At 38.1% G+C, this 13553-nt stretch overlaps 1 protein-coding gene across 1 annotated transcript in view; it reads left to right on the plus strand.

Moving 5' to 3' along the window:
• Positions 1-13553, plus strand: part of Sox6 (SRY-box transcription factor 6) — a 507780-nt gene that overhangs the window by 4579 nt on the left and 489648 nt on the right. The window contains exon 2 of the mRNA XM_059259600.1: positions 5452-5615. The gene's annotated coding sequence lies outside the window, so the exon portion shown is untranslated. The remainder of the gene's footprint in view (positions 1-5451; positions 5616-13553) is intronic.

Raw genomic sequence — 13553 nt, forward strand, 5'->3', positions numbered from 1 at the left:
ACGTGCTAGGCATAGTGGTGCACACCTTTAATCCCAGCACCTGAAAGGCAGAGGCAGGCGGATCTCTGTGAGTTTGAAGCCAGCCTGGTCTACAGAGTGAGTTCCAGGACAGCCTGAACTACCTGAGCTATGTAGTGAGACCCTGTCTTAAAAATAAACACAAAAAACACAAAATCAACATATATAATAATGAGTTTCATTGTGGCATTTTTGTACACACCTTGTTTTGGGTGGTCTTCTTCCCACATTCCCATCCTTGCTCCCTCCCCACTCCAGCTAGTCACCTTCCTCTCCCTAGTAGACCCCTTCTGCTTTTAAAATAAGTCTTAAAGATTTATTTTATTTTTTCATTATGCATTTCTGGGTGTGTCTGTCTGTGCGGGTTTGTGTATGTGAATGCAGGTTCCTTCTGAGGCCAGAGGTGGTTGAGCTATCTGAGTGCTGGGAACCAAACTTGGATCCTCTGCAAAGCAGGATGTGCTCTTAATTGCTGAGCCAGCTCTCCAGCCCCTCCCCTCTGCTCTTCTATCATAGATATTCTATTGCCCTCTTTATTAAAAAATTTTTTCAGCCGGGCGGTGGTGGCGCACGCCTTTAATCCCAGCACTCAGGAGGTAGAGCCAGGAGGATCTCTATGAGTTCGAGGCCAGCCTGGTCTACCAAGTGAGCTCTAGGAAAGGCGCAAAGCTACACAGAGAAACCCTGTCTCGAAAAAACCAAAAAAAGAAAAAAAAAAAATTTTCTCAAGACCTCTTCGGTCATGATGTCTTGAAAAATAATAAAATAGTACAGTACTGTGTATGTGTTTATGTTGTATATGTGGGTGAACAAGTACTTTAAAAGTACTATAATAAATATGCTTTGAAAATAAGTTAAAATATTTAAAAAAATAAAAATAAAAAACATGATCCAGGTGTGGTGGTACATGCCTTTAACCCCAGCACTCAGTAGGTTGAGGCAGGAGGATAATGAGTTGTAGGCCAGTCTGGGCTCTCTAGCAAGGCTGCGTCTCAAAATAATAAGTCAATAAATGCACTTATAATCTCAATCTTTCAGACTTGATATTTTACTCATAAGTAATTCTCTCGTAAACTAGGCTGACACATCACATATTCATTGACCCCCCTTTCTGAATTTTTTTTTTTTTTTTTTTTTGGTTTTTCGAAACAGGGTTTCTCTGTGTAGCTTTGCGCCTTTTCCTGGAATTCACTTGGTAGCCCAGGCTGGCCTCGAACTCACAGAGATCCACCTGGCTCTGCCTCCCGAGTGCTGGGATTAAAGGTGTGCGCCACCACCGCCCGGCCCCTTTCTGAAATTTAAGAGTATAGAGATGAGCATGTTTTTGATGATTTTTTTTGTGATGATGATGATTGTATTTCAGCATTTCTGAGGAGAAAAGGCCAACAACATTAGGCTGTAATAACTTTCCAGTTTGAAAAGAAGCATGTTAAACCGACATACTAAATCCCCAAGTATAGAATTAGAATATCTTAGTTTCATGATTTATAGGAAACACACATGTGGGCTCTTAGAAATTGCCTCTGCGTGTTTATAATGGTGAATGAAATCCTTTGTTGTTGTTGTTGTCCTTGCTGTTAAATTGTTATTTTGTTTTGTTTTGTTTTAAAGGCTGGCATAGAGGTTATTGGGGGTTGAGGGTAGGGAAGAACTCAAGACTACAAAGGAAATAAAGCTGGGAATGTCAGTGTAGGAGAGCAGCCCTATTCCGGCTGTTAACATTTAAAAAGCCCTTTCAGGGACTAAGGAAATAAAGGCTACAAATGTCTGAAGCTTGAAATGGCTTTTATACTTTTGAACCTGTTATAAAAGCTCTTCTTAGAACTCTGTTTTATCCCCCCACCCCAAACAAAATACTTGGAAGGTGTGGGGGGGAATTAAACTGAAAAGACCAGACATAAAGGATGTTACTCATATCTTATTTTAAATTTCCGAACCATAATAAATGGGGGGAAAGAACAGAAGAGGAAGAGTTGCTGCATTGAAAGTGAGGGAAAAAGAAAAGTGAGTATGCCTTGGGCATGATGCTGTCAGTTGCTAGTGGCTCCAAAGGCGCATTTCCAGCAGGAACCGGCTCCTCTTGGTTCTGCTGCTTCAAATGTGTTTGTAAACAAGCTGCAAACATAGGCTATGTATTGACAGTCTTTACTGATTCCGTATTTAGTTAAAGAACAATGCTCCATGCCTGTCTTTATGCACATTAAGTTTTTAGAAACTGATCAAAGGGCCTGAAATACTCATTCTTGAATTACAAGACTACAAAAAGACTATGACTTTCCTCCCTTGTTTTATGATTTATTCATTTTTTATTTTATGTATTTTATGTGTATTGATGTTTTACCTGCATATAGTCCCGTGTATCACATTCGTGAATTAGACAGTTGTGAACCACCACGTGGGCAATGAGAATTGAACCTGGGTCCTCTGGAAGAGTAGTCAATACTCTCAACTGCTAAGCCGCTACTCTTTTTTTTCTTTTTTTTTTAAAACACTGATAGGTAAACAGGTCATTGAGGCAGAGATAAAGTTCATTGGTAGGTCCTTGCTCAGAATGTTCAGAGTCCTGAGTTCAATATCCACTACATGAAAAACAAACACGAAAAATAAAGCCAAAAACATGGTGGTGTAATCCTTTAATCCCAGCACTCCAAAGCAGGTAGATCTCTGAGTTCTAGGCCAGCCTGGTCTACAGAGTGAGTTCTAGGACAGCTCAGACTACACTGAGAAACCATATCTCAACCTCCTACCCCAAAAGGAAGGACAAAAACCAAGGGCTGGAGAGATGGCTCAATGGTTAGGAGCACTTGCTTGCTCTTCCAGAGGACCTGAGTTCAGTTCTTAGGTTCACAGCTGATGACTCTCAACTGGCTCCAGATAATTCTGGCTCCAGGAGATCCAATTCTCATGTGGTCTTCTGAGGTATTTGCATTTAAAGGTGCAACACACACACACACACACACACACACACACACACACACGGAATTAAAATAAAAGTCTTAAAAAACAACAACCAAAATTCTAACGTTTGAAAACGTGAGGTGATTTTTACTGGTTTTTCTTTTCTTCTTCTCTTTTCAGCACCATTAACCATCAAGATTTCAGAGGAAACCCCAGTCTACCTATGGACTCTAACTGTACTTAAATTCAAAACTTTAAAAATCCTGCAGTGTAATGTTAAAGTGCTAAATTTTAGTTTTCTCTCTTTTTTTAATCTATTGATGTGACCTTGGCTAAATGGCTTAACTTTTTTTCAGAACTAAATTAAATTTATTCTAAGGTTTTCTGTCTCTAAACTCTGTGATTCTTTTAATTGAATAAGTATGAAAATAATTTTAACAAAATCTGTAAGAAAAAAAAATCTCACAGTGGCTAATGCCTATAATTCTAGCCCTTCAAATGCTAAGGCAGAATGCTCACTTCATCCCAGCATAGGAGTTTGAGCCCAGCTGCATATACACAGCAAGACCTTGTCTTGGAGGAAACTCCAAGATCCCCAAACCCAAATAACAATTTAAAAAAATTCCCAGGAGTAGGGGGTGTATTAACCGAAACCAAGGATGCATGAAAAAAACACAGAAACTGATTGTTATGTAAGATAATTAAAAAATATATAATTTTAAAATTTTTAAATTTCAAATTCTATCTGAATTAGCAATATAAAACACAGATTTTAGTATAACCACATATTTGTACTTTTTGAATAAGTTTTTTCTTACAGTAGCATACAGAGATATGCATAAGTCTCAGATGCTCCTTTGCCACCAAGTGAACATGTTCATATTGCTGCTGCCTTGTCAAATAATAAAATATTTTCAATGCCCTGAAGTCTTCTCTGCTAGTGCTACCTTTTGTGAAGGTCATACATTAATTTTCTCATTGTTTGAGCTTCACTTAACTAGTACAGTGTGTATTGTTTTCCACCCCGTGTCTTCTTTAACATTGATCTTTATGAGGACCATCACTGTTCATATATGATAGCATCTGCTTTGACCTCTTTGAGTCATAGTCTGCTGTATGATTTCAGTACAACCATACAGTGTATGATGGACTGTGTCCAGTTTTTTCACTATTATGAACTATCCAGCTACAAAGAATTTTGTATATTTTACATATATGCATTGGGATTATGCTTAGGAATAGAAAATAATTCTAATAGATTTTCCAGAGCATCTGAATCACTTTATCCTTTCTTTTCCTTAGATAGTATAATTGGATCATATTCTGTATGTCTGTTACAGTGAAATGACTTCCAATGTAAAGCATTTGAAGAAGAAATGAATATATAGATACATTAGTTTCATAATGTCCATTTTTAAAAAAACATTTTAAATAATGTGTATTTTGGTGTATGTGTGGGTATGTGCACATGAATGCAGGTATCGGTGGATCCCCTGGAGCTGGAGTTACAAGATGGTTGTGAACCACCTGATCTGGGTGCTGGAAATTGAACTTGGGTCTTCTGCAAGAGCAGTATATGCTCTTAACTGCTGACCCAGCATCCCGTTTTTGAAAATGTTGTAATGTTCTTTTTGGCTAACTAGATCTTTGGAATCCCTTGCAAATATAATTTGATAAGTAGGAAAGGAGCTGATTTATTGCTAATTTTTGTTCTCACAGAGAATTGAGTTATTAGAAAAAAAGTAAGACTTCAAAATAATAAACTATTGTTTTGATATTATTTACTTTCTTGGCAGAATAATTCTTGTTTTCTGAGATAGGGTTTCACTGTGTAACAGCCTTAGCTTCATGGAACTCACTCTGTAGACCAGGCTACCCTCAAACTCACAGAGATCCAACTGCCTCTGCCTCCCGAGTGCTGAGATTAAAAGCAAGTGCCACCACTGCCTGGCTCAGAATAATATATTATTTCCCTTAACTGTTAGAGCTTTCTTGAATGTATAGTATTTTCCACTTTCAGCAGAGAGATACACATTCATATAAATAAAGAAATATAAAAGCAAATCTTTTTAAAAAGTAAAATAAAAAGAAGCAGGTAAAATTAATGGTAAAATTAGTGTTTTTAGAAGACCCAATATTCCTAAAATAGTAGAAGTGTAATATAATAATCATAATCACACGTAATCATAATAAATATAGCTAGTGAGATATCCTCTTTTCTTCAGCAATCTGGTGTGTATTTTATTATTACAGCACATCTCAGTCAGTGGTAATCACATTTCTAGTACCCAAAAGTTTCAGGTGGCTGTTGGTTACCATATTTGACAGCAGAGATTTGGGCTTCCCATGATAGAACAGGGAGTGCTCCTCACTGTACAAGGTAGCTATGACTTACTGCTAAGCATGCAGCATTCCATCAAAGAGAGCTCTAACAATGGGTGGTTAGTTTTGCATAAGATTTTGAATTTCCAGAATGAGCAGGAAAGTGCTCTGGACTCTATGACTAAATTTAATGTTTTGAAACTTTTCCAACAGGGCTGTCATGACAGATTCTGAATGACAACTTTCAACTTAGAGCTTTCAAGAAGTCCAGAATATTTCAAAGGAATCTGTGTATTGGAATGAGCAATAGCAAGATCCATGTCTGGCAGGCAGAAATACCAAAAGAAAATTAAGGGATATAACATGCAGAGCTGCTGGTAAGTAAACCATGAAGGCATATAGAAAACCATAAATATTTTATGGGGGAAAACAATGGACTTGACAAAAAGAACTTGGAAATTTAGTAATCATGGGATACTTGGGAAATCAGTCAAATACAAAGGTTCATGAAAGCAATATTTTTTTCTAGAGCAACTGTATAAGTTAACTTTCTTGTTCACTTAGAAAACCTACATAAGCTTGTTAGAACTATAGTATAGATGAAATAGTTAACTGTTTTTTAGAAATTAATACTATTAAAATGCTAAAAATAAAATAATTTGTATTCTTATTGCTTTTTTAAAACTTTACTTTCTTCTCAAAAAACCAAAAAAAATTATTGTTTTATGTGTATGAGTGTTTTGCTTGCATACATGTATTAAGCATTACATGTATGCATGGTGTCCACTGAGATCAGGAGAGGCTGTCAGATTCCTTGATTCTAGAGTTACAGACAGTTGTGAGCTGCCATGGGGGTGCTGGGAGTCAAACCTGGTGCTCTGCATGAGCAACTCCTATTTTATTCTTCCTTCCTTCCTCCCTCCCTTCCATCCTTCCTTTTTCTTCCCCTCTTCCACCACTGTGCTGTCCGTAGCATAGCCTGATCTCAAACTCTGGGCAATCCTTGTGCCTCAGCATCTTGAGTACTGAAATTACAAGCATCAGTTGTCATTGCTTACTTTAAAAGTTGTACACAGTTTACATTTTGTTTCCATTTTAGAGAGTTAAACTGCCTATCAGGAAAACATAGGTACATTATTAGGGATAAAATGTGATTTCCTCAAGAAGTTTACTTTAAGGATATTGGAGATAATGGAAATGAAACAATGAGATGGCTCTTGAGTTTTTGGTTTGAACTATAGACAGAATAGACACTTAGTCAAACTTGAAGTTCATATTAGTTAACACATGGAATAGATAATCAGCAAGTTAGTACTTCAATCAGATAACAACACTATCTTATAGGATATTTACTTTCGTATTTTTTCCAAAAATGTTGCTATTCTTAGGGGCAAGGGAGTGAGTAGTCTAAACAAGAGTGTATTAAAGCTGAGAGAGTGGATGAAATTACCCAGGAAACAAGAGCTGTCTCAGAAGGCCCTGGCCTGCCTCGCAGGAGCATTAGGACTTACAGTCAGAGAGAAGAGATAGGTTCAGTGCAGCTGAGAGGCAGCAGCTCTAGGTGAGGATGGAGTAAGCCAAGAGAGTGCAGTCTTTGGAGCCTAAGAGAGGTCAGCAGTCAAGAAGCAAGCGATTGTGCTGACACTGAATGCTGCTAAGTCGCTAGATAGTAGAGACTTGGCCCTTGGATTTGGCAGCATCTGGTTTGAATTCTGACTCTCCGCTGCTTACTAGTTGTATAACAGGCAACACTTCATTTTAAGTCACTGTGCCCTGGTTTTCTCATCTTCAGCAATAGGGATAACTACTTCCCACACATTCTTGTGAGGATTAATGAGCTGTTCACTGGAACTGTCTGACAAATGTAAGATGCTTGGTTGATATTAGTCCCTTTCTGTTCTAACTTTGTGATGCTCTTTGTTTTTTTTTTTTTTTTTTGTTTGTTTGTTTGTTTTTTTTTTTTTTTTTTTTTTTTTTGGTTTTTCGAGACAGGGTTTCTCTGTGTAGCTTTGCGCCTTTCCTGGAACTCACTTGGTAGCCCAGGCTGGCCTCGAACTCACAGAGATCCGCCTGGCTCTGCCTCCCGAGTGCTGGGATTAAAGGCGTGCGCCACCACCGCCCGGCGTGATGCTCTTTGAAACTGAACTGATTGTGCATAGCTGACAGTCAAAGATATTAAATTGTTTCTGAAAATTCCATTTTGTGGAAAGCTATAAGACAGAAAATGCTGGAACAGAGCGTGTAGCTCAATGGAGCACTTACCTAGCAGCTTTATACCACAACAAAAAAATATACAAAAAGGCCGGGTGGTGGTGGCGCACGCCTTTAATCCCAGCACTCGGGAGGCAGAGGCAGGCGGATCTTTGTGAGTTCGAGGCCAGCCTGGTCTACAGAGCAAGATCCAGGAAAGGCGCAAAGCTACACAGAGAAATCCTGTCTCGAAAAACAAAAAACAAGACAAAACAAAAATACAAAAAGTCCAGAACTAAACTACATTTATAAATTCTTCTTAAGTTAATTTTAAAATTAGCATGCCAAGTGATAGGTACCCCCCCCCCAACACACAAAGAATTCAAAGAGGTTTTTTGTTTGTTTCTTTTTTTGTTTTGTTTTGTCTTTTCGAGACAGGGTTTCTCTGTGTAGTTTTGGTGCCTGTCCTGGAACTCACTCTGTAGACCAGGCTGGCCTCAAACTAACAGAGATCTCCCTGCCTCTGCCTCCCAAGTGCTGGGATTAAAGGTGTGCACCACCACCGCCTGGCTTCAAAGAATTTTTATAGTAGAAAAATACAGCATTTGGACTGAGTATGGTTGCATTTGTTCACATATGATCGGGAGGCAGAGTTAGGAGGATCCTGAGTCTAAGGTCAGTTTGAATTATATAGTGAGACCCTACCTCAACAAAACAAAACCAGACAGATGAAAAATTGGGAGACCAACAAGATAGCTCAGCAGGTAAAGGTATGTGCCACCAAGTGTGACAAGTTCAGTTTGATCCCTGGGATTTACAAGGTAGAAGGAGAGAACTGACTCCTGAAAGTTGTTCTCTGACTCCACACATGCAGGGTGGCACATGTGTCTGGGCGTGAATGCACATACGTATAATACACTTGATGAATGATGACCACAAGCTTACATAAGCAAAATGTCATTTGCAAGTAAATTAAATGTAGATTGTAAGTGAACTATACAGCAATTGAGGTTTTGATTGCACTCTCCAGAGGAAACAGAGATGACAGTAAGTGACGGCACGTGGAGGAGGAGTATAATGTGTTCTGGTTTGGGAGGGTACATTCTTCTTCCTGTACTATTGTCTTCTGACTTATTTTTCCTCCTTTTGGAGACTCATTATTATTATTATTGTTGTTTTTATTATTATTTTGGTTTTTAGAGACAGGGTTTCTCTGTGTTGTCCTCGCTGCCCTGTAACTCGCTCTGTAGACCAGGCTGGCCTTGAACTCATAGAAATCCACCTGCCTTTGCCTCCTGAGTTCTGGGATTAAGGGCGAGCGACACCACTGCCTGGCTTGGAGACTCATTATTGTCTTGCCTTCATTTGAACTTAAAATCTAGTCCAGAAAACTGATTTTAGATTTTGTCAAGGTGTTGTCTCTTCATTTCCTATCAACAATAGAAAACATTGGGAGTAATTTCAACATGAAATACGACATGACTGTTTTTCAGATGAGAATCTCTGGCTAGAAACTGTGTTAAGAATATTGGTGTGTGTTTTGGCTGAAAGTGACGTCAAAACATTAGGCTGTGTATATATATAATATATATATATTATATATATATATATTGTGTGTGTGTGTGTGTGTGTGTGTGTGTGTGTATGTGTGTATGTGTTGTTTGCAAAATAGCTATTATTCTGGAAGGGATGAGATCATCTGAACAGTGATAAAAACTGCAGGGCCATTTTAAGTTAGTAAGTTGTTATCTAATTTAAGCTCTAATGTACTGATCATATGCTCCATGCATAACTATATTAGACTGTTCTAAATTAAATTATAAATTAATGCATATTACCTAGCAGGCAATATTTTTAGGTAATTTTTAACTTTAAAGAATATAATAAAAAAAGCCATTTATTAACATAAGAACAAAACACAATGGGGCACTTCTTGAGACTAGTGGAAGAAACCCATGGCTAGGTCAGACTAGAAACTTGCAGAACCTATTTAACAGTGATGGGAGTTGCTTCTGCTGAACACAGATTTTCTATCAGCATTTCTGAAAGATGAGAATGCCCTGATAACCCTTTGATCCCTTATCTCATAATGTCTGCTTCTAATGGTAGGTTATTGTCAAATACTATGGGCATTGAAATAAGTGTGTTGGTAAAGTTTAGCCAGAATTAGAAAAAAAAATTATTCTTTCCCTCTCTCCTTCAATAGAACAAAGCATAATATATCTATTATAGACAAGAAAGAATCCCATTAAACCTGTAGGGTTTTTAAAAATTTACTTTTAGTTTTTAACTGTGTATGTGTATGTGTGTGTGAGTATGTACATGTGACCTCTGAGACCAGAAGAAGGTATCAGATCCCCTGGAGTTGGAATTAAAGACATTTATGAGTTGCTGAACTTGGGTGCTAGTAGTTGCACTCAGGTCCTAGAATTGCAATGCTCCTATGGCTTATGGGTAGGAATATAGATTCACCAGGGAGCTATTGTGCATATAGGTTGAGTGTCCACTTTCTGCAGAGATTATAAATATAAGGTGCATGTATTTTCTGGCAAAACTATGAATTTCCTGCATAAACACTCGGCTTAGATAGTAGAGTGATAAGTTACTAAAGTCTCTCTGTGCCTTAGGTGTCTGTGTCTAACTTCTATGGGCATGATACTTTTAAAGCAAACGTATCAAATTACTTATTTCCCCTTTCAAAACTATGAAGTTTTTATCTGGCATGTGGTTGTTTTTACTAGTTACTGTTGGATAGACTTTGGTCCCAGAGCAGCAGTCTGTGCATATTGAAAATCAGCCCAGAAGACTTTCAGGTGACTGTTACTGAGGTTTATTCTAATTCTGATCATTTTCTTTTTGTCTTGATATCAAATTCAGTCCCCAGTTTAGCTGCCACCGAGTTATGGGCTTGTAGGCCTCTCCTAAACCTGAAAAAGTACACTGAGATGAACTCAGGGGCATTCTGTACTTTGCTGAAAGTAATTCTGTGTGTCTTACTTCAATTTATTTACTTTTTTCTGCAGAATTACTGTAAAGGTTTTCTATTTCACTCATTACAGCACAGTGTTTTTCACATTTGAATAGACTACATCAACATGAATTCTTTATAAGGACCTTAAAACAAACTTTGCCAAGTCCCAGAATACAGAAGTGAATTCACATCCCAATACTCAGCTGCCTCATGAATAAAGGAGAGCTTGTGCCTGACACTTTGAAGCTGTAGCTGTTAAACCATACAGAATATTTACCTCAATAAATCATTATAAGAAAATAAGGTACAATTATACCCACAGAGAAAGAGAATTCAAAACACCGATTTATGTGTTTCAGTGCCTACTGCCTCTCCCAGCATGTTTTGAATTTCAGACATGTTTGTCATCTTTGGCTGCTCCTTGTATCTTTAAACTAATGGCTTCTCCTTGTTTTTTATTTTATTTTTTACATTCCTCATTAAGTTTGTTATTTTTCCTTTGACACCCAGACATGATTTGAATAATATACTAAGTTCACATTTAAAACAAACTGTATTGCTTTTCTTAGGGTTAAACAAAAAATTAGAAAGAATTGCTAATTTATTTTAAATAAAATAAAGTCTTACTTAATTTGTGACATATGAACTAGAATTCTGTGTGAAGGATTTTATTTGGCATCATTTTGAAGTAATCCTGAAAAAGAGGAAGGACATTAGAAAGAAGAGCACACTTTAGCTCCAGTCTTGACTGGGCATGGCAGCTGGGATTAGCCAAGAGTCCCAGCATTTAAGACATTGGGCCGAGAGAACTGTGAGTTTGAGGCCAGCCTGAGCTACGTAATGAGAGAGACTCTGCCTCAGTCGAGCTAGTTTACTTATTTAAAGGAATAATAGTGTTATGGAAAGATATATTTGTTCACAAGTGCCTATTTTAGTTCTTCTGAAAGTTGAGATTCCCCACACCTAAAAGTGAAGTGGGTAAGTGGGGAAGGAGTGACAGTCTGCTTACCAAAGAGTCAAACAGGCAAGACTGGAGGCAGAGGCAGGTGGATCTCTGAGTCTAGCCTGGTCTACAGAGTGAGTTCCAGGCCTGCCAGTGAGACCCTATCTAAAAAATAAATAAAAATAACAAAATCAAATGGGGAAATTTGTGCCCAGAATAAGTATTTATCAGATGTTGCAGAAAAAGAGGATATAAAGTATTTTAAAACAACCAATTTATCATAAAGTATAAAAGTTTTACTGATTCAATGCAAGACAATTTAATTTTTACTGTATTTAGAAAAATCAAAGCAAAATATCCTTAAAGCTTATCAACAGAAAGCATAGGTTGGGGCTGGAGAGATGGCTCAGAGGTTAAGAGCACTGACTGCTCTTCCAGGGGTCCTGAGTTCAATTCCCAGCAACCACATGGTGGCTCACAATCATCTGTAATGAGATCTGGTGCCCTCTTCTGACCTGCAGACATACATGCAGGCAGAACACTGTATACATAACAAATAAATCTTAAAAAAAAAAAAAAAGCATAGGTTGAATTTAAATCAATTAGGTTATCTGATCACTTTTTATCAAAGAATTGTACTTTTAAGTATAATTATCTGAAAATTATCAATCTTTGTGAAATTATGGACATTAGTGGTATTATAGTTAGGTTTGAAAAAATGGCAGTTCTGGGGATATAATTCTGGGCTTTATACATGGTAGGCATTCACTATACCCCTGAGGTAGGCCCTAGCCCTAGAGTTAGATAGACTTGCAGTGTTTTTCATTACCTAAGCATTTCACTAGTTACTTTTCTTGTTGCTGTGAAAAAATACCCCACAGAGAAGAAAAGTTTATTTGTGCACTGATTTCAGTCCATTGTGTTGGGAAGACATTGTAGCAGAAGCTGCTTAGTCCATGGCTGTGGAGCAGAGGGGGTGACAGGAAGGAGCCAGGAGTAATATACTCCCAGGGGCCTACCCAAGTAATCTGCTTTCTTCTGCTAGGCCCAGTTGCTGAGCTACCAGCTGGCCAGCAAGACTCAAAACACATAAGCCTGGGGTTGGAATCGTGTGTGTGTGTGTGTGTGTGTGTGTGTGTGTGTGTGTGAGAGAGAGAGAGAGAGGCAGACAGACAGACACACACACACACACACACACACACACACACACACACACGGATGAATATTACTTAAAAGTTCTCTGGGATCCTGGGATGGTCCATCGCCACATTCTCTAGTATTACAACCTGTTTTATTCCTTCCATTCATAATCTATAACTATTTTATTTATTGTGTGCCTTGTTTATTTTGTGTTATAACAAGAGCTCCATGGAGCAAGGACTTGGCTTATTTTGTTAAATATTATATTCTCATTGCCTTCACAGGTATGTGCTATGCATAGCATATTCTTAATAAATATTTGTAGGATGAAAGGATGAACACTGTTATACTTTAAATAAACAAACTAGTTCAATTTTTGTCTGCCCTTACTATGAGTACAGGTTGAGAAAGGTAAGTGAAATCAGGTCTAATGGTGAATTAGTAAACCAAAAAGGAATCAACTTAGACAAGAGAATCCAAATAAATAAAAGAAGGCACTTAGATGGCTCAGAGCATTGGCCACCAGGCCCAGTGACCTAAGTTCTGTACTCTAGATTCACCTGGAAAGGGAAAAACTGACTCCTTCAAGTTGTCCTGTGACCTCCACATGCTCCCCCTCTCAAAATAACTGTTAAAACAAAACAGCAACAAAAAAGAGGATCTGATTATTGAAGAGAAGACACATTCTCTTTCAGTCTTTTTGTTTGTTTTTGGTTTCATTTTGGTTTTTCAAGACAGCGAGCGTTTCTTTGTGTAGCTCTGGCTGTCCTGGAGCTTGCTCTGTAGACCAGGCTGGCCTTGAACTCAGAGATCTGACTGCCTCTGGTGTGCACCACCATTGCCCAGCTATTCTGTCAGTCTTTTACCTAAAAATTTGAAAATTATCTGAAGTTTCACACACACACACACACACACACACACACACACACACACATACATTCACACTATATTTTGGTCACTTTCACCCCAATTACTCACTCACTCCCCTCCCACTCCTGCTAAATCTCCCTTCTCAGCAAATCTCCCTTCCACGTCCATATGCTTTACTTTGTTTTGTTTTGTGTGACCCAC

Source organism: Peromyscus eremicus, chromosome 1 (genome assembly GCF_949786415.1).
Source record: "Peromyscus eremicus chromosome 1, PerEre_H2_v1, whole genome shotgun sequence".
Classification (NCBI taxonomy): Eukaryota; Metazoa; Chordata; class Mammalia; order Rodentia; family Cricetidae; genus Peromyscus; species Peromyscus eremicus.